This window comes from Rhinopithecus bieti, unplaced genomic scaffold, assembly GCF_001698545.2.
Source record: "Rhinopithecus bieti isolate Rb0 unplaced genomic scaffold, ASM169854v2 scaffold_3316, whole genome shotgun sequence".
Classification (NCBI taxonomy): Eukaryota; Metazoa; Chordata; class Mammalia; order Primates; family Cercopithecidae; genus Rhinopithecus; species Rhinopithecus bieti.
In genome coordinates, this window is record NW_016804424.1 from 383,191 (window position 1) to 389,106 (window position 5,916).

A 5,916-nucleotide genomic window follows, 5' to 3' on the forward strand; every position below is an offset into this window, starting at 1 on the left:
GGAAAGATGGGACAGAAAACATTTTTAGAATAGTGTAAAATGTAAGTATTCTTTATTAAAAGACACTGCTTTTGCTCACAGTTTCTTTGTTTCAAAATAAATGAAGAATATATTTTGGTAAAGATGAAACACAGTCTTTTTAGGAGCAAGAGCCTGCTGCATGTGGCAATATTTTAAATGGGAAACTCTGGTTGTGGGGAGATGTACCCAAAAAGGAACCACAGATTGAATTTGAAAGCGTCTTTCAGATACAGCTGAGGATACTTTCAGAAAAAAAAATAATTCTTACATTTCTGAGACAGTGTTGTTATTGATTCTTTGGGAAAGCTACCATCCCACTTCTACAGGAAACTAAACTGGTCAAAGTATTCCTGTAAAACACACACGTGCATGTGTCTGCGCACACACACATGTCTTTTTAAAAACTCTTTAAATACTGAGCATAAAACAAAGACATATTAGGGACAAAACATTAGTGGTTATAGAAAGACTCATTATATTTTGTCTGAAATAAAGTTTAGAAAGATAACTATCTGAGGAGTTTCAGTAACTGAGTTCAGCAACATGATGGGCTATGTTGAGAGTATTTTGAAAAACTCAGAGAACAAAGGGCAGATGGTGTAATTTACTATATTATTATGACTTATCCTTATATACTAGAGTATGCTTATGTATATATTACTGGGGCCTCACAGCACTGTGGAAACAAAGCAGGAAATTATTTTGCCTTGTTCAGATGAGGAAACTTTGAACATTTGCCTCAGGGTAGGGGTTGAGGTAGAACTTAAACACCCAGGTGTTTTTATTTTTCTTCTCATAGAACACTCACTCACACACACTATCCAACCTCTTTTTACTTTCAATTTTTTTTTTTTTAATGGAGAATGGGCATGTGAAATGGCTCCAGGTCCAGCTGACCCTCTGTTCAGTGAGTATACCTGTGCTTGACCTCAAAGTCCTCACCGGTAAAAGAGATGATTGAATTCCATCTTCTTCTTTTATTACTATTCACTCCACCGTCTAAGACATGAGGATGATTTTCAAGCTAGAAACATAGTATATGATCAAGGGAAATTATAGAGTCAAATAAAGAAGAGACTCTAAGATATGGTAAAGGGCTTTATATAAGTTAGGGAATACTTGATAATTGGGCTGCTTCAAGACTAAAAAATCATGCAACTGTGCAGTCATGACTGCTAATGTGTCTCGAGGGCAAGTATAAATTATTTGCCAGCAAGGCATGTTAAGTCAACCTTTAAAAAATTATTACAATGTTAGACTGGTAGATTAGTTAGATTAGTTTAGATGTGTATATTACTGTGGAATGACAATATTTTTGTGTTCAAGTGTAGAAATCAATGCAGGCTAGATAATAATCAGGTTAGGTGGGATTTTAGGAGAATAACTATTTTAAAAGAGTGTTGACTGATAGGTAAAATTAACCTGGCACATGGACTGTAATGACTGGCCATTGGGTACTATAACTATTTCTTGGAAGATATTTCCATCTGTTACTTAGAGATCTGGTTCAATATTGCCGTTTTGTCTTCCTCAAATTCAGTCTTCTGTTAGATTTTCTGTTTATTAAACAAATATATTTTTAATGTTGATGTGTATAACTCTAAACAATCTGTTCAGTTGGTTTTGTTATTGAAGCAGTATGTGCTACCTAAATCTTTACCTACTTTTTGACTTAATCTCAGAAGACAGAGATAGAACCTTGAGACCTGTGTTTAATGTTACTAAATGTTTCTATGCTGTAAATGTGTGGTCACTCATGAGGACTTTGATTTGGCAGTAAATTTTCCACTCTGCATAAGAGCAAACAAAATATGCTCTATTTGTTTGAGTGTAATTACATTTTCCTTCCTATAAAATATATTTTTTCCCAGTTTTTCCAGTAAATAATATTATTTCATTTTAGTAGGCTTTCTAATCCAGTAGTTATATTTTACATATTTTGATTACTGACTGAAGACTTAAGATTTGGACATAGACTTTAAGAAGAGATGAGTTATGTTAGGATAATTCTAAGGTCTATCCAAACTCTTAGACTTCTAAGGTGAACCCAAACTCTTATATTTCTAAGATGTATCCAAACCCTTAGAAGTCTAAGAGTTTTCACAGAAACCAAGAATTTCACTCTGAAAATACTATGCCTGGCATTGCAAACTTTTCTCACATTGCTGACATATATTTCTTTTAGAGATGCTTGTACGAGTGTTTTACTAAGATATGCTATGTTAGGAGAAAAGTCAATAGTTATATGAGTAATACTAAGCTCACATTGATGTTCTGTTTCCTATACTACTTAGCTATTTGCAGCACAGAATCGAAACTACATAAGGCATAGTAAGGAAAGACAAGTAAAATATTTTAAAACAAATAACAACTGAAGAAACTCAGTAAAACTTTTGTTATCCAATGATTTAAATTTAATGTCAACATTGTCGCTGTTGATTAAATTTGAATCCCTAACTAAACTATATGTTGTTTCTGAAATGTTTTTAATGTGCAAAAGTATACAGATACAAAATCATCATTACTTCATCTTAGATTACTTTACTAGATTTCAAATATACTCGATTTTATGTAGTGTTGATATTTTTTCAAACATGAACTAGATATCCATCTGCTATTGCAAAAGGGTGATCGACCAATATACTACCTCAATATTAGTCTATTTTATATTACCATATTTTTTGCTGTATGGGCTTCTATTTTAGGTGGCTGATCAAAATTAATGTGGTTCCTCTACCCAATGGCATTTATTTTGGTTATAAGATTAGAAATGTAAATTTGCAATAAAAGAAGAAAATAGAAAGCTGGTTTTAATGAATATTTTACATATGACTAATTAACAGAATCCCCTACAGGAATTTGGAAGTAATGAGAAATTGACTGAAGATAAATTAAAAATTAATAAAGGAGTCTCCAAACAACTTTGTTTATGAACATTTAACAGTTGCTTTCTTAGTTATAAATATTTCAAGCTGTTTTGTTATTCAGTATGTATTATTCTTGTAGTGTTCATAATTTTAGAGGTGATTAGACAAAAAGAGAGTAACACACAAAACAAAATGTCTTTAAAATGTTAAAACCCACCTTGGGAAAACTTGCTAATGTAAAATAATGGCTTAATATTCATGATTTTGTCTAACGGTATATGCAAAACAGGTTTTTATATCCATATAAGGATCAAAAGCCCTTAAAAGGAGCAAAAGAAAACTCAGCAGTTTGATTTCCATGAACAATGTGACTACTTTTAGAGGAGGTTTCTGAGAAGAAGATAATGCTGGTCTTTGTCAAACATTTGCACTTTGGGAGGCCGAGGCGGGCGGATCACGAGGTCAGGAGATCGAGACCATCCTGGCCAACATGGTGAAACCCCGCCTCTACTAAAAATACAAAAATTAGCTGGGTTTGGTGGCACGCGCCTGTACTCCCAACTACTCAGGAGGCTGAGGCAGGAGAATTGCTTGAACCTGGGAGGCGAAGGTTTGCAAGCTGAGATCACACCACTGTACTCCAGCCCGGGCCACAGAGCGAGACTCCGTCTCAAAAAACAAAACAAAACAAACAAACAAAAAATTCAACCATAGGGTCTTATAACAGAAATGACCACGGCACAAACTTGAACAAACTTATAACCTGAGATAAATGAGCCAGAAACAAATGGGAAAAAAAGATAACATAAGAACACAGTAACAAACTGCCCATTTGTTAATTCCATAAATACTGATAAGTACCTCAATTTAAAAATCTTATATCCCTTGGGTCTGGAAAAGAATACAAATATTTTGCAGTCATCTCAAATTGTCTTCAAAATCAAATTATAAGCTGTTATTCTCAGTATGACAAAATAAAGTCTCCACTTTAACCAAAAACATGATTTCCCAGCTAATTATCTAATTAGATATACTTAAAGATATATTTTAATCAAAATCAAATTAATCTTCAAAAGAAAAATTCTGTCACTTCTAAAGATAGTCATAAAATAAAATATAGGCTACAAAGGTGATTTCAAAGGAAGTATGAGTTTTGAGGAACAATTACTGAGCTACTATCTATAAAAATGCTACAAGTATTTACAATATTGGTCTCAAAATGCATTTAATTTAGATAGATCACTTCTGCCACACTTAATGAAAACCAGCCCCATTATTTGATAGTTATACTTTACAATGAAAATGCAGCAATGTTTTTAACTTTTTACACAAAACTTACAGATTAAAATTGTGGTGATTATATTCATGTGAAAATGGTGGGCTGGCAGTCAACTTTCCCTCCAAACTACTTCTGGGGTGTACTCTTACACTGCAGAATACAGACGGTTAAAAACCCTATTCCCAGACTCCCTTACAGCTGAGGTTTCCATGTGACTGCATGAGGTTCTGGATGTGTCAATCAAGTGCGTATGCATGAAATTTGGAAAGGAAAAGTGAGGTAGCAGTGATGCACAGACTGTCATTCCACCGCCCGCTCACTGCTTTTGGGGGGTGTTGAAAGTAAGGACACAAACTTATTTAATCTATAGGCATAATGTATCTCTAAAGCCATCAGCTTGGAACTTGGGCTTACTGGGGACTAGAAGACAATTGGTGGGGAATGGGAGATACGGGAGGTCTTCTTAAAAACATCACAGGGTAAGAATATAGGAAGGAATCAGCCAAGACCAAGATGAAAACACAGATTTGCAAACCCAACACTCAACACCATTTCTGCCCTAAAGTCATTTGCCATTCCAGGAAAAAAGGACTATGAATATTAGCTATACTTTTGGTGGCATCAAGAAGTCAAAAGCATAACCATGAAGACAGGAGGCCATCAAAAGTATCAGTTTATCAAAGAACCCTGATAAACTACCCCCACTTTCAGTGGGCACCACAAAGGAATGCAACCTACAGATAAGACCGAACTGGAATAAAACCAACCATTCTCTAGAACTGCAGCTGGGCTGTGTATCCCTTCAGGAGTTCAAGGAACCTTACACTTTGAGCTTAGATTGCTGTAGTCACAAAATACTACTGTCCATAGGCATGCAGCAGAAAAAAAATTGAAAAATCTCTATAAGAAAGAATCCATCATCCTGGGTTTTAATTAATCAATAAAATAACAATTTTTAAAATAACTGTATATGACAGTATAATAACAAGGCCCAACAGGAACTCAACAGCACAACCAAGAAACAGCACAAAAAACAGGTAATAGAAGTAGTCATAAGATGTCACATGTCAAAATATCAGACACGTACTACAAAACAAATAAGCTAATTATGTTCAAAAAATAAAAGCCAAAATTGAAAATTCAAATAGGAGATAACAAAAGATAAAAGCCAATGAATCATACTTTTAAAAGAACCAAACAAATTTCAGAACTGAAATATAAACAATTGAAATCAGAAACTCAATGGGTGATTAATTAATTAAATACAGCATAAGGGAAGGCAAGAAAGACAGAAGGAATTTTCCAAAAAAGATGAAAAATATCAAAGAGAGCATAAGAAACATAAGAGATATATTAAGGAGGTCTAAAATGAAAGTTATAGGTTTATTCATTTGTGTGTGTGTATGTGTGTGTGTGTGTCTGTGTGTGAGATTGTTCCAGAAGTAATGGTGGAGAATTTCCAAAAAAAATATTAAAAGACGTTAATCCACAGACAAAATATTCAATAAATTCCATGTATACATGTATGTGAATCAGCGAAATGTTAAAGAAAATCTAAGAGAAACAGAAATTCATAAAGGCTACCAAAAGAAAAAAGCAGTTATGTCCAAATAAGCAGAATACAGAATGAGTGGGGAAGTCTCGCCAGAAACAGTGAAATAATATTTTCAATAAATTGAAAAAAATACTAGCCAAACTAAGATCTCTAATTCTTTCTTTTTCTTTTCTTTCTTTCTTTCTTTTTTTTTT